At 42.8% G+C, this 16,665-nt stretch overlaps 1 protein-coding gene across 1 annotated transcript in view; it reads left to right on the forward strand.

Annotated features, from left to right (window-relative positions):
• prickle2b (prickle homolog 2b) overlaps positions 1 to 16,665 on the forward strand; it is an 87,544-nt gene that overhangs the window by 50,770 nt on the left and 20,109 nt on the right. The window lies entirely within an intron of this gene.

The raw sequence follows: 16,665 nt of genomic DNA on the forward strand, positions 1-16,665 counted from the left end.
GATCTATGTGTGTGGTTATGAGAAACAGTCCTTGTGTTTTCAACTTATTTTTACTTTGCAGCCTGCTGTTGCTGTGGGCGATAGGGGCATCATGGAGATATGTGTTTGAGATTTATTTTTTTGGTCATTAAAACGATCCCTCGTGGCCTTGGTTCTGATGTAATCGGAGCAGACCGCACCCCCCACACAGCGCAGCATGTGGCTGAAGACCCCCATCTACAAGCATACAGAGATAATAGAGAACAGATTCAGGCTATTAATTAATCTGTATAATACAGTTAGATGCTCTGGTATGTGGCACACTGAGTTCCTCCCCTCCTCCAGACACACAGAAAAAAACAATTGTGAATACTCAGTTCCCTTGTTCCTCATTGAATCTGTCAGTTATCTGTCCCCAAGTCACTGGAGGAACATTGCAGTGGGCTGCGTGGCTCCAGCAGAGAAAATTGATGTTATAAGGAACAAACACGACACACTGCTTGAACCCCCTGCAGGACTCCCACAGAACACAACTTTCATGTTTGGCTAGGAGTCGATATATTGGAAGTACACTTGTTGCTTCTCTGATTGGAGCCACTGGAGTGTTTTGTGACAGAAAGGCTTTCTCCATTTGCCAGCGATTATGTTCTCCCTCCCTATTTCTCCAGCTCTACTTGTGTACAGACGTGTTCATCTGTGTGTGTGTGCATGTATGCTGCTGTGTGGAAGGCGGGTGGTCTTTGGTAATGAAAGATGTTGAGGTGGAGCCGCAGGGATGTGAATCCTCACTTCTCGGCCCTGTCTTGTATTTATCTCCACTGTGCTCTCTGTCTCGGTCTCTCTCCCCTTGCAATTATCACAGAGCCACTCACAAGCACACTAAAGCCATTTCTCTCTCGTGCGCCTCCAGGCACAAACATACACTCCACTGGCATCTTTCTCTCCTCCAAGCATCTTATTGAACCTGAATCTGTCACATTCCACACTAAACAAAGATGCAGCCACCTGGAGCTTTTTTAGATCAGCCTCACGCTTCAAAGTCAAAAAAAAGAAGCAGAACCGACATTATTGCCAGCCGCTACCCGCTGTGACAAGCACATTCTTCACTGCAGCCTGGTGAAGCTTTGTCCTTCAGTGCCACCGCTTTGCATCCTTCCTATTAATTGTTTGAATTCAGCACATGCCATACTTTGCTTATGTATCTTCTGATGCCAGATTTGATGTCTGCCTCCATATGACACATTAGCGACCACCTGCTTCCCGGCTTAATTGTTCACAATCTGTGCAATGACAGAGTCCAGTTCTGGCTGCTGCATCGATGTCACTCTAAAAATATCCTTTTATTTCACAAAGTAATCCTGGCCTTTAGCCTGCTGTTCTCTACACTTTGTTTCCATGTTGTTGTTTTTCAGCCCACCTCAGGTAAGGGAAACATGCCAGTACAGTGCAGTTCAGATGTGTGTATATGTTGAGTGGCAGACAAATGTGCTGCAGCACAGTTCCACTTTAAAGAGGACTGCTGACAAATAACTGAAACAAATAACATAATCATACATTTTTGTAATTGTCTTCTGACAGATTTTTGTCATCACCGTACAGATGACTGACGGCTGCTGCACACTTGTGGCAAAAGTTTTGTTCTTGTTGTTTTGCCAGATTGTTCATAACTCAGAATTTCTTTAATTTAAAAAAACAGGCTACTAAATACTGAATTTAATAATGTATTAAGCTAACGCTTTTTCATCAATATGCCTGCCTACCTAGAATTATTATGAATACCATATTATTCATGGCCTTCTCTTGGTAACACTGTCGTCCAGCACAACTGCAGAGCAGATAAATTTCGGGCCAGCGTTCTAAGTCTCGCATTCTAGCTTCAGGACTCGTGTTTTGCAGTACTTTAATCATCATTTGTGCCGTGAAAACATCAGATTTATACACAGTCAAAGATGTGAAAAGTGTGTGATCACGGGTTTCCTGTGTTCCTCTACGGTCAATGATGTACAACTGATCATTTTTATCATCGAGGCTTAAGGGACAGCCCCCGTCATTTTGCTGGGTTGCCATGTATTTTGTTTCCCTCAGTGTGAATTGTCCAAAAGCGATTAAACTGACCTCACAATGCCCATACACAATTGTAATCAGTCTTTAAATTCTGTCAATAGAGGCTTGTTAGTCCAATGGTGACAGGAACAGGGTAGGGACAAATCCTGCCTTTGTCATCACCATGATGTCGTCATCCTCTTCCCATAGCTATGCTTGTGTCATACAGGACCAGATCATGTGTGAATCACTTGAACACACAGACACAACCACACACCATAATTACCATCAGAAACCATCAGAGCCAGCATTCTGATTGAAGCTGCAGGTTTTTATTGCACTTATGATGGCCTCTTTATCATAATTTTCACATTTGAGTGCGTCATATGAAGCTATTGCTTGCTGGTTTCTTTCATTACAGCAGATGTATGACATCATGTGCTGGCGGTTGCATTGTGACAAAGTGGTTTGAGGTGAAAGAGCTCAAGGACAGAACCTTTAATATATCACCTTGATGAGGACGACAGTCTTACTTAGCTCCAGTTCTGCATCAGTGCCTGCCTGCTCCCTCTTATTCTCCTTTACATAAACCCAGCCCACATAAATCCAAGTCAAAAGGGGGAGAAGTGGCAATCTTTAATCAGGCATTTAAATAAATAGATTATATTTGTTTAGGGCAGAGAACAACTGCTTTAAATTAACATCCAATCCCTATTTTTGTAGGATATATGACAGGGTTAGGAGTGTGTGTGTGTGTGTGTGTGTGTATATATATATATATATATATATATATATATATATATATATATATATATATATATATATATATATATATATATATATATATATATATATATATATATATATATATATATATATATATATATATATATATACACACACACACACACATACATACATATATATACACACACATGTTCCCTGGTTATGTCCCTGACCCTTGAGGTTTGGCTGAACAGTAGACCATGGTGGAGCTCTAAGTGGGTGCAGGCAGACCAGATGTGGCTGTCTAACCCCACAGACCTAACGAGCGGCTGCTTGGCCAGTAGCCGGCTGCTCAGCACTCTGTAGAGAGAGCCAGTGGACATGGTAGTGGGCCACCAGTCGGGTGCTGACTCTAAACAGAGGCTGACTGAGGTTTTGCTCTGAGGTTTAGATGGGGGCTGGGCAGGCCATCTTAAAGCTTCGTGTTAGCTAGGTTTATTAAAGCCATGTCCTCATGTCTTTGTTGGTTTCTGTGCTGCCTATTAGGATTTAATGTGGCTATGGGTCAGTGGTAGAACCTGGCAGCATTGGATTCATACTGTTTGTGCTGATTATTAACAGCACAAACATTAAATTGTAATGTACTCTGTAATGTGTGACAGTACAGTGGTACAGCAATCAATCATTGATGCAGTTTTATTGCAAAATATCTCACTGGATTCTCAAATTGACATCATTTTACTGTACAAACCTTTTTTGTCCAAGGTATATTTCTTACTTTTATTCATCATAGATGAAAAATAGCAACAGAAACATCCAGTTGGAAACATTCCCATTGCTTTACATTATTCACTAAGAAAAAAGATTTTCATTGTCACTCAGCAAAAGGAAACTTTCAAAAGTTCGAGGAGGCTTAAATGTAAGAGTGGATACAATTTTGATTGCGTAATGGAAAAGTAACATCATAGTAGTATTACAAGAAAGGAATTCTATCTCTAAATACACAATAAGTAATATAAGCTGTAAGATTTTTTTTTTTTTTTTTTTTAATTAGTTTGACATTTTGGGAAATACAGTTATACGTCTTCTAGTCGTGGATTGTGCTGATTGTAAAATATGAATCTCGAGCCAGGAGAAGGTTAGCTTAGCTTAACATAATCAGGGGGAGAGTAAGCCTGCCTCTGTCCATGTGCTGGTAGGTGGAGTTTTTTTAACTTTGCACAGAGCTGCTTCCAGTTTTTGCACTAAGCCAAGCTCACATCATGTCATCTTCACCGTATCAATCTTCTCATCTAACTCTTGTCAGAAAGTGAATATGCACATTTCCCAGAAGGTCAAGTTCTTCCTTTAAATGCCCAACACTAGAGTTATTAACTGTCAATGTCACCTTTCAGCACCCTCAACTATTGTCCTCCTGTTGAAGGTCACTGCAGTACCAAGTCAGCCAGGACTCCTCAAGTTGACGATCAGCGTTTGCAAGCCTACACAGGATCTTAAAAGTTTACCCAGCCTGGCGACCAGGAGGGTGACAAATTTCACCCCTTTGCTCTAAAACAGTCATTCTCAGCTGAGAATTCTGGGAGTGAGAAGAGCCTGGCATTGAAAAGAGCTGCATTGACCTTTATTCTTAGTTCTGTAGTTTTTCAATTTTCTCCACTTCATCTGACTTTCTCTGCTCTTAAACCTCTGTTTTCTTCACCCAGCTTCCCCCTCTCCCCTCCTCCATCACCCCTCAGTCATTCTCTGTCAGCTCCTCTCAGAAAAGCTTTGCTTACCATGCTGAAGTCACAACAGACCAAACCATGAACAACGGGAATAAACTCCCATCAACAGATTACAGACTCGAGCGTGGCTTCATTTCCAGAAATATGTAATACATTGCACATGGGTGCTAAATGTGTCCCAGATGCGAGGGGTTCATGTGTTGTTCAGGCTGTGCTGTCTGCACCCCGAGATCTGTGCTATGTCATCAAAAATTGTGCTCTCTCATATCCGCTTCCCTACATGGGAGACATTTTTATAACCTATTGTTTATGCCTACACATCTATCTATTCATTTTTCAATTAAGATGTGGGGAAGCTTGGGATTATTCTGGCTTAGACTTGCTGACTCATCCAGTGTATTGATCAGATATTGTTTGAGAGAAGCCTGTCCCAAAAGGATCCGCTGAAATACTCTACCTTACTTTTTATGTGTAATCAATAGAGTTCATGATGCATGGTGAAGCAGAGCTCTGATCTGTGGCCTTTGGAGCATCGGATGGACGAGCAGGGTAAGCCACATCAGTTCAATGCAAAATAGCTCATGATCAATAGAGATCATGTGGCAGGTTTTTTCTCTGTCTCTGTGTTAAGTGTCTGCTTTGAGGCTGGAAGCTCACCATTGGCCATATTGACTGAGGATTGACTGTTTAGACACATCAGGAAGCTGCAAAGTTTTGTGTGTTGGTACTACTCACAAGACCAGTAGGTGAACTACACTGGAGCTAATGAGCTAACTATGAGCTAACTCACTATGTAATGCACGATATTCACTAACTGCCATTTTATTTGAGCATCTGAATTCTGGGCATCCAAATATAGGCACTAAAAAGTGCCCTCAAAACACAACCAATGTCTCTCAGAGCTAGCTAGCTTGCCAACTTTCATTTGATTGCTAATGAGACAATAAAAGACTATTCAAGAGGTGTATTGTACAACAAGCTCCCATCTCATAAACATCTTCAAACCATGCTTCCTTTGTGGAGCTGTTCATACTTCGGCAGAGGAAGGCAAATAAAAGTGGTGGAACACAGATAAGGAGCTGTGGTAGCTTATTCTGTGCTGGACTCTCCGGCTCTCTGTTACCTCAAAGTTAAGCATTGTTAAGGTGGTTTGTTATTGGTCAATGGCGTGGAAGTCCACCAAAGTTGAACTCAAACATTTGCACTTCACTCCCACAGGTGAATCCACTGTTTGCAGAGAGTCCATTGCAATAGATTTTTCCATGTTTTAACTGCTGATGTGACCAGCTGTTAATTCAATTCAATTCAATTTTATTTGTATAGCGCCACATCACAACAGAAGTTGTCTCAGGACACTTTCCATACAGAGCTGGTACAGACCAAGCTCTTTTATCTACAGAGAACCAACAGTTCCCCCATGAGCAAGCACTTGGCGACAGTGGCGAGGAAAAACTTCCTTTTAACAGGCAGAAACCTCGAGCAGAACCAGACTCTGGGTGGGAGAGTGAGACAGACAGACAGACAGACAGACAGACAGACAGACAGACAGACAGACAGACAGACAGACAGACAGAAATGCAGTCAGAGACAGAGAGAGAGAGAGAGAGAGAGAGACAGAGACAGAGACAGAGAGACAGAGAGACAGACATGCAGTCACAGTGACAGTGGATGTAATAACAGCAGTAGCAGTTGCAGTGGATGTCAGGCAGGGCCAAGGCAGGAGATGCAGCTGAAATCCACAATCCAGATTCAGCCACTGTGGAACCTGCAAGACGACCAAGCACAGAGACTCCGGGGAAGGAGCTAAGTTAGTAACACGCCGTGGTAGGACATGAAAGCGTGCAGATGGAGAGGGACAGAAGGACAGAGGAGCTCGGTGTATCTTTGGATGTCCCCCGACAGTCTAATCCTATAGCAGCATAACTAGGGGCTGGTCCAGGACAAGCCTGAGCCAGCCCTAACTATAAGCTTTATCAAAAAGGAAAGTTTTAAGCCTACTCTTAAATGTAGAGACACAGTCTGCCTCCCGGACAAAGACTGGAAGATGGTTCCACAGGAGAGGAGCTTGATAGCTAAATGCTCTGACTCCTGTTCTGCTTTTTGAGACTTTAGGAACCATAAGTAGACCTGCATTCTGGGAACGCAGTGTTCGAGTGGCGCAATAAGGTACTATGAGCTCTTTAAGATAAGAAGGTGCCTGGCCACTTATGGCTTTGTAAGTAAGGAGGAGAATAAGTGATGACCACAGGCAACTGATTGGACTACTGTGAATGTTTCAAAATTCTGCCCATTTATTGGCTGATACTATTGCAGCAGCCTTACATGGAGTGTCTGATGGATCTGACCAGCAATCTGTCTAAACAGTATTCTTCCCATATACCACTGGAAGGTGTACATACAATGAGGGGGTAAACTAGCAAATAGACAATCCATAGGTCAAATCCAGAGAATGCATGATTGTATTGGCATGTAGCTTGGCTGCAGATGGATGGGCTTGGTGATGCCATGTGCTCTCCCACCCTGTCGCATTTTTTTCTTCCTCATTGTGTTTCCCTCTTGAGCTTTGTCTCCCAAGCCCTCCTACTTTTCACACTCCCTTTTATGTTTCCCTCTCTCGCTCGGTCTATCACCCATTGATGTTGCTTTTATGATCTGTTTTTATGATCTCTCTCCCTCTCTGTCTTTCTCTCTCTCTCTGCTAACCTCTTGGTATGCTGCAGGAAAGGAATAGCAGACTGACTGTGATTCATTCTGACGCCAGCATCGGTCTTGTGGCTGGCACAGTCTTGGCATGCAGATACACACACACACACACACACACACACACAAAGCAGCCTTTCCTGTCCAGAGTTTACTGTACTGGCTGTTGCGCTGCCCCAGATACCACATACTTGAGCTGCAATGCTGTGATGTGATTAGACACGGAGGATATCGACTTTGCCTTTTCACAGATTAGTGTGTTAGTCTGCCCATAGCTGATGGGTTTGCATGAATTTTAGAGAAAGCAGTAGCTTGTAAAGACACTGATATGATTGTTTGCATGGCTTTGTGTGTAAGGGAATGCGTCGTACGTGTGCTTTTTGGTGCAGGAGTGCCCAGTGCGTGACTGCGCAGCATCATGTGTTTGCACTGTCTCTCTGTTTCTGTCTGGTTAAAATGAGTGTTTATGTGGAGACATGTGGAGCCCAGCAACAGAGGCGAGAAGAATGATACACAGTGATTAGCTGTTCCACGCTTCAGGGAGCAGCCACAAAGTTGGTTTTTTTTTCCTTTTTGTCCATAAAATAGCTTCAAGTCAGTGATTTATAGGGTCTTTGCTGGTCATTCTTCGTCATGTGTGAATATTCTTTAGGGAACTGATCCTGATGATCACTTATTTATCATCCTTTTTAACTCAAACCAGGCTCTGGTTGTGCCTTTTCTTCCTGTCCCCTGTGGTCTTCTGCATGTTCATGCCTCACACAAGTTGGAATCCGATAAAAAAGAAATAAATGTTATATCATCTGTATAGTCAGTTTGATCACGAGAATGAATGGCGTGTTTATGGCCAGTGACGCCTGTGCTGCTAATTCAGAGCCACCCACACATAAATGGAGCTGAAAGAGCAGCAGCTTGTCTCCACCAATAGGTAAAGTCTTTCAGTACATTCAATTAGATAACCCAGTTCTGTATGCACACATGTTGGTATGTTTGTGTATGTAGTGTGTTCTTATTTCATGTGTGTGCGTGTCTCCTCAGTGTGTGTCCTTGTTCCTGTGTCTGAATACTTGGCAGCCTTTCATATTCCTCGTTGCTCTCCTGGTCAGTCTATGCCTTTTGAACAGTGCCTTCATTGATGCTCAGGTCTTCTTATCCTGTGCTCTTACTGTTTTAACCAGTCCCACACTGACCTGACTGTTCCCCAGGTTGTTTGTGTGTGTGTGTGTGTGTGTGTGTGTGTGTGTGTGTGTGTGTGTGTGTGTGTGTGTGTGTGTGTGTGTGTGTGTGTGTGTGTGTGTGTGTGTGTGTGTGTGTGTGATCGTTGAGTTCCATATATACAAAATAAGCATACAATTGCATGCATTCTTGCTCACATATGTGTATGCATGTCTGTGTGTGTGTGAGCACCAGGCTGTGATGTCATATGTGTGGGTCAGCAGAAGGACACGATTGTGTCTGGAGCTCGGCGGGGGGTGTGAGTGGTCTGTTTTCAGCTTACTTGTTGCCTGAATGGTGCAGCACAGAGGCCCGTCTGTGACCTGGAGAACCTGAGGAGCGCCAGGAGCCCACGGGGCAAATGAATACGCTGTGAAAAGTGTGTTAAGAGAGGTGTGAAAGAAATCGGAGGGCAGGACACTGGGTTTTGTGTGGAACCGTTTCCTCCCCCTCGCCTCTGCAGTACACATGCTCTCTCTTTCTTTCTCTCTCTCTCACACACACACTTACAGTTTTCCTTTCACACACACCTCACATGGAGGTTCACAGTTCAAATAAACAGCAGCTCAAGCAGTGGGCCAGTCTGGCGTAAACAGCAGCAGGCCGGGGTGATTTAGTTTCTCTCAGGGCACCGCTCTCTCTCACTGCTTCCTAATGGGCCGTGCCTTAAATGGGGGTACGTAGGGGAGCGGCAGTAAGTGGGGAACAAAGTGGGTGAAGAAAAAGCTAGCAATGGACAGAGACTTCGATGTGACTACCTTGTGACGGGTTTTCTAGATCTGGTATTCAAAACAAGCCCACAGCACATTTTAAAAGGCATGAAACGCGATGGATTGGAGGTCTGTCTATGCTCTGAGATGTGTTCACACTGAAAGTTTGACCTCAGTGTGGTACAAGTTGTTTAATGGGATATGTCTGTGAGTGGATCGCTCAGTATGACTCATTCCTCCTCCCATGCCTTCTCTACAGTCTTGTCTGTCCTTGGTGCCTACAGTCTCAGCTTTCGGCAGCTATCAGTCAATAATGCCTCGGGTTCACTGTCTCTATAGGCACGTGATGAAGTGCATCGCTTGGCTGTCACGTTCTGGAAATTGCAATTTCTCCTCCAATCCATACCCTGCACAGGCCTCTGAGACCCTGCAGGGAGAGGGTTGTGGTGGCCTTATTGACATGGACATGGTGTGTTGTGTGTGTTCGTGAGATCTGCTCACCATCAATCCCCCTTTGTTAGGGTAAACAGTGTAACAAGATGAAATCGGGGGGAATTAAATTGCCCAAACCTGACAGAGAGGAATCAGTTCAAGATGAAATGCTGCTATTGGATCAAAAGCGACCTTTGAAGAATCTCTGTAGGATTTCAGAATATGTTCTTTGGTGTTTTACTAGTCTATTATCTTAAGGGACTCCGTTTAATGTCCTTATTTCTTCTTTGAGATTCATCTGTTCATTATTTAGACTTCCAAATGACCTCATCCAGAAATTATCTTGTTTTTTGTTTCTCCAATACACTGCTGTGTATAAACTGGATAAAATGTATATCATATTGAAATGCTCTGCACTGGATTATTGGGGGGATGTGGGACAATTTCAACTGGGAGAGAAGGCTGTTCCCTTCCACCTACCTGTTTCCACATTCCACTGATGGGTTTGTATGTGATTTAGCATTTATTGAATATTGAATATTCAACGTTATAGAGAAATACCCAGTTTTCAGGGATATTCAGTATTTTTGAACCAACAAAACATTAAAGATGTTTAGACAAAACGCACACTTTATATTTCTGTATTTTATGTCATCACAGTTACTGTATCCACACCCTCAACACCACTTGTGCTGATTCATTCGACAGACTGTGTGTCTGAGTGCGGCTATGCGTGTGTCTGTGATCGTAGATGAGTCTGAATGTGCACTGATGTGAACCAAATCATCCTTCCAGTTTAAGTTGCTAATTAAATGCTATTCACGGAGAGACTAAATGCTTTGAACAATGCCACAATGCCAGTGCTGCTCCTCCCTCCGCAAACATGCTGCTACTTGTAGGCAGTCTTTAGGTACAGTATAAATACTGCAAATTAAACCTGAAGGTGTATTCATAAGTGACTATTATGACTCATGTCCACTTATATTTGTTGTTGTCATTAATTATTTCACCCAAAGCCACACGGATATACACAGACTGGTCTTGGGGATGGGAAAAGTCAGACGTTCCAGTTAGTGTCTCTCTTTTTTTCCATCCAGTTGAATTGTGTTGATAACAAATTGCAAACCAAATTCATGCTGTAGTTTTGCCTGAGCACAGTGCCCTGTTCATGTACATTTTTCTAGTTCGTTCCAGAGTGGATGACTGCCCTCAGGCCAAACTGTGCTTGATGGACTGATCCCCTCTGTTGCTGCTCTACCCACAAGGCCTCTAAAGCTAAATATTTAAACGTGGTAGAGCAGAGTGTTGGAGTTTATTTAACTAAAAGTTTAAGCTTAAACCATTACTGGAGAGCTCTGGAGAATGCGGAGTTCAAACACCTCCTTGTCATGAAATATTTTTGCAAATTAAGACTATGTTTGGATCACTCTCTTCATTCTTCACCTTCTGTCACTCTTCCATTCCATGCTTTTCTGCCCTGCACTGACAGCACCTCTGTTGACTTTTCATTTATTTTTATCGCATATTACCTCTAGATTTAAAATTCATGGGAGTACTGGAAACCTGCTGAGCCTCAGCCAAATACACATTCAACATGTGTTTCTTTTGTTGCACTTTCCCACCCCAACTGGATGTATTGGTTTGACCTTGCTTCTTCATAAAGAACAGTGCATACGAACCCTCCAACTACACATAAAGGCTATTGTGCTGGCTTGGCCTTATGCAGCCTTCTGAAAATAAGTGGTAAGATCATATATCAACACTGTGGCGGCGGTCCCACAATTGTGGTCCAACTAATGAGTATGCTAATATCCATTATTAATGATGGAACATCTGGTCAGTCGGCATGTGATTTTGGCCACGGGCGAGGGCTGCAAGGTGATTTGTTTCAGCAAGAACACCAGAAATAAAAGTCAGAAGAGGTTTAGTTGAGGGAGCGATGTAGTGAATGAAACAAAAACCCACACAAGTGAGATAGAGAGAGTCAGCAGATCAGTACTGACACCCACATCACTCATCTGGGTCATGATGACAAGGTGAGGAAGAGGAACATCAGTGGAGGTTGAATGAGAGAGTTGAGTCAGAGAAATGGCTGCAGGGTGCTGAATGTGGGAGGTTCATAGGTGGGTGGTTCATTCATGGAGCCGCATGATCATTCCTGCATCAGAGCTGTGGTGGGAGAGTAATAAGAGATTCTTGTGCATGACTTTACAACATTTTTGTGAAGGAGATAACTTTCCAGCACAGATGGGAAGGTTGAGCTCTCAGAGAGCTAGAACTCCTCTCCCAGACTGCTCTATATTTCTAAGGCACGGACACAGAAATAATAATAATAACGTCAAAACTCATTTTTCATTCTCTCTTGTTTGCCATTCCTCAGATCCCACTGCGTCCACTACAGTATTTCTTTACTTCGTATGACTGTTCCTCCTCCTTCCTTATTTTCAAACCAGAGCATGACCTAGTTATGTTTTGAATCAGAATCCACATGTAGAGTATGGCTGAGAAAAGCTCATTGACAAACCGCTGTTGTTGGGCACAGCACGCTGGAAATTGAGCTGTGCAGTGCTGGCGAGTGCTGTCTACATTGGAGATGGATAGTCTAATGGAGAGCTGAAGGTGGAGGGCTTGGAGTGTGTTTTTCCCTCTGTGCTGAAGAGCCCTTGTGTAAGTGGGCCAGGAGGGGCAAAAAATAGCTCCAGTCCCCTTGAGGTGTCACTCCACAAGGTCACCTCCTTGCCCTGGGCCTTGAAGCGTGAAACTAAGTGTCCGTACTCTTTATCCCCCCCTCCTTCTTTTTCTTTCTCTGTCTCTCTCTGTTTTCCCCTCCATAGCTTAATGGCTTGGCATGAGTTGAGTTTGCGTGCTAACGAACCCCCGAGCTAATTAGAATTTCAGCCAAGATGGCTACTCTCCTCATTTCCTCACCATTTCCCTCCCTTTGAACAAATACAATTTCACCCCTCAACCCATGCAGAATTAATCCAGTTAATGTTCAACATGGGGTGAATAATGGCCACTTATCTGCTGGGGACATGGGTACAGAGGGTCTCTTGGGTGGAGGACCAATAGTGAGCCCCTGATCTTGATGTCCCACTAAATCTGCTTTCTGGGCAGAATAGTTGGGCCAAAGTGCTGCTAGTTCAGAGTAAGAGGGAGGACAGTGTGTTTATGACTGCTCTCACTGAATGTCAGCATTCCTCACCAACATGGTGACCAGAGCTGGGTTGGGAAACCTGTGAATCTTTATTCTAACTGGCAGCCATTTCCCCTTCTTTGCAACTGGATGCAAGCGCTCACATGAATCATTGCACCCTTAATGTAGTGGAACACCAGTTATTCAACAGCAGGTAAGCAATCAAACTTACCAGGATTATCTGCGGTGGTTGACAACAACTTCCACATCATCTCCAATGTGCCATTCACAGAGTTCAACACTCCAGTTTGTGTATGTGGGCACAGGTTCAGTTAAGGGGTTACACAGTACAAGTATGGTAGCCACACTGTACAGCTGATGTACATCCCTTCAGAAATATAAGATCAGGACCGTAGAGATACCACACGAAAACCACAAGAACCATGAGTGGTCAGCTTGTGTTTTCTCCCACAAGTTTCCAATGTGAAGATGGTTGAAAATGAAAAAAACATTGGAAGTTGAAGGAAAGCCTCGGTCATTTTCCCCTTACAGTAACACACATCTAACAAAGTCATTACACTGCAAATCTGCTGAGCACGATCACTGCTCTGTATCAGCGAATGAATGAATGTAAACACTACTACAACACTCTTTGCGGTAACAGCAGATGATGACATAGAAGTTTCCTCATGCATAGCTCACCTTCAGTGTAAACACAGTTGCTTTGGGGAATATAATTAAAGCATGTTATGGTCTGATGACATGTGATATACCTGTCTAGTGTCATTATATGAGAACCTACACCCTAGATATCAACAGCAGGACTTCCGTTAAGCCTCCGTGTCAACCATGAATCCAGCTCTAGGCGTTCAGAGAGACACTGTTGGCATTGTTATTCCTCAACTTGTTAACAATGTGTTATGTGTTTATGGAGACCCAGTCTTGACCCATATATACACTTAATACTTCTGATTTCTTTGAGATCCAGGAACTCTAGTTGCAATTTTACAATTAATTTTCATATTTTTTTCTCCAGTCAAACCACAAAAAATTCTTGCTTACTACCCTTCGCGTTGCTGAGTACAGGTTCATGATTGCCTCAGTTCCACACCAGTTGGTTTGAGAGGCTACAACACAGTGAAGTATCCAGTTGGGGATCAAATTCTGGTCGGCTTAAATGCTTTGTCTTGTTAGAATTTTTTTTTTTAAACAAACCTACTGCAGCAGTTAGAAGAAAAGCTACAAGCTAGTTCACTCCTTCCCTCCCAACATGTTTGAGCTATCAGCTGTTGGGGTGAGTCCCAGCTGCCTCGAGTGTTGACTCTAGAGTGATAGCCATCAGCATTTGCCACATGAAAGGAGAGGAGACTGGTGTTCCTAAAAAAGCAGATGAGAAATAAAGATGAGGAGGCCATGTTGGGATTTTGGCTGCATTTCAAATGAAGATAAAGGCATTGATTTATCAGGAGTGTTTTCCTGACCATGTCAGGCGGTATATATTGTAAATCAGTCCCTTCCCTGGTAGGACATGAATAATGTTCTTGTAGGATAAGATCCTTTGAGGCAATACAACTTTCTTGCATACTTCCTTGCAGATAGGGCTCCCAGCCCCGGGGGAACATGTATTTATGATATCGCTCATCCTGTGCTTTGATAGAAACAAAAGCCTCAATATGCTTATGCATGCTTTGGAAGGGAGTAAACCTGTTTGGCTCACTGTCTAAAATTATCATCTCCGTGCATGCCAAGAGTCCATGCAATGCTATCTGTGGTATGTCCCCCAAGCCGGCCTCTATGCTTTTATTCAGTCCTCTCGTGGCATTTAAGACAGCTCATGGCAGGTCGGCGAACGGTTTACTGGGGAAAAGGGAATGAGTTATTGGGGAAAATGGCTGGCCCCAAACCAGTTTACCCATTCTGTGGTCACTCCGAGCAGAGGACACTGTCACTTAGGGTTCCTTGTAAAATCTTGTGGATAGGCCATAAGTACAGCCTGAGCTGTAATTGATATTCTTGTGTTTGTAAAAGGGCCGCGATTATATGTTCTAATGTATGAAAGCAGGACACAGTGAGAGTCACTCCGCCACGTGTGACAGGAGAATCCAGGACAGAAAGACGGCTTTCATTAAACAGAAAAGCAGAGTTTTAGTCTGAGTGCAGGGAAGCCAGAGGAACAGTTCCTGAAAGGAGAAAAGTGACTGCAGCACTGTCCTCAGAAACAGCGCAGGTCATTCAGAGCCGCCGCCTGTTTTCAGCAGCAAAATTCTTCTTGGTTATTTCAGAGCAAGCTTTTTTTAATTTTCGTTTCTGCATTTCTTTTTGTTATTTATTTATTTATTTTACTTGTGTTTGGCCAGCAGACAACAACAGGGCACTTTGGGAAAAATATACACAAATCTTGATTTAATTACTCTCTAACCCACTTCCATGCTATTCTTCTTCCAAGTTGCCTTTTGAAATCTTCCACAAATCTGTTAAGCTTTGATTGCCAGAAATCTTTTGGGCGTTTTTCCTTTTTCTTGACACATTTTGCGTTACACAAATAAGCAAATGAGGAGGCGCGGTGGGATATTGTTTAACACTCCTACCACTCATTGTAGGAACAAGAGAAGAGAGATAGCGTTGTCGAGTTTATTGCCATGTGAGTGCTTGAGAGATTAAGAAGGAACCAAAATAGCTGTGATGGTGGCAATCTGTTGGGGAAAAATGGTGCTGTTAATGTTGTTGCTGAAGCTGATCTAAATGAGTCCATGTGCTCATCCTATAAATCAGTCCCCTGCTTTAAATTCCTTGTGGTTGGCTGTATTTTGGCTAGTTTTGATTGTCATATCAAAGTGGGACTCAGAATTAAGAAAGCACACTATATTTACACAGCACTTTTCATAGCAGAAGTGACACAAGTGACTAGTAACCAGAGCATCTTGTACATGTAATAACATAATAATAAGTAATATGTAGAAACAAATGTATATATGGTAGTAAATTATATATAGTTATAATCTTCTCTGTCCTCTGTTAATTAACCTGTGCCAAATAATGAGTCAGTCTAAAATAGCAAAGGACAGAGTCAGTGCACATGAGTTTTAAGATCCTACTAAAGTGGCTTACATTTGTTTTTGATTGAGTGGATTTTCATTGGTCTGTAAGACTTTCAAGCTTTCTTTTGTTAATGTACACTTCTTATGTTAAACAGCAGTGTTTTGTTTACAGGGGCGCACCTCCCCATTTCCCCCTGCAGGTCAGCAACTTGCAGGTCCTCTCTCTGCTCCCTCTCTCCCTGTCTCTTTTCTTGTCCCAGGCCAGTTGATTCAGGAAAGTGGTTTCATTCACATGCAAATCCCGCCATGAACACCACTCATTCAGGCTGCTAATTACACCAATGTTGGGACGCTGACTTGCTGACATCACACCGCCATAGCGTGGAAGGAGGAGAGAAATGTGTGTGTGTGTGTGTGTGTGTGTGTGTGTGTGTGTGTGTGTGTGTGTGTGTGTGTGTGTGTGTGTGTGTGTGTGTGTGTGTGTGTGTTGGGGGGGGGGGGTGCGCGCGCGTCTATGTCAAGTCATCCAAAGAGGGCTCATCAGACAGGAAGTTGGCGACTTTGCGTTGAAACAAAAGCTTTGAAACATGATGAGTTTTTATTGACTATTGCTTTTCACTTTGGACTGAAATTGATAGAAGCCAGTAGTGTCTGGAAGTTCAGAACATCTCCCCCATGTGTCACCTATTAAGTTTTTTCTTATTTTTGTATAAATGTATAACATTTATAAAGGATGTTGCCAGGTTTTCATGCATCAGTAGGGTATTCAACAGAGAAGACGATTGATTTAACAAAAAAACTTAAATCAAAGGTCCATATATTAGCTTTTCTCATCATCGTCTCATGGTCTGTCTAGCTTTTTCCTCAAATAAAAAAAATTAGAATCAGAATCAGAATCAGAAAGCCTTTATAATATATAATATAATAATAATATAATATAATATTTATACATGATTAAAGTG

Source organism: Chaetodon trifascialis, chromosome 3, assembly GCF_039877785.1.
Source record: "Chaetodon trifascialis isolate fChaTrf1 chromosome 3, fChaTrf1.hap1, whole genome shotgun sequence".
Classification (NCBI taxonomy): domain Eukaryota; kingdom Metazoa; phylum Chordata; class Actinopteri; order Chaetodontiformes; family Chaetodontidae; genus Chaetodon; species Chaetodon trifascialis.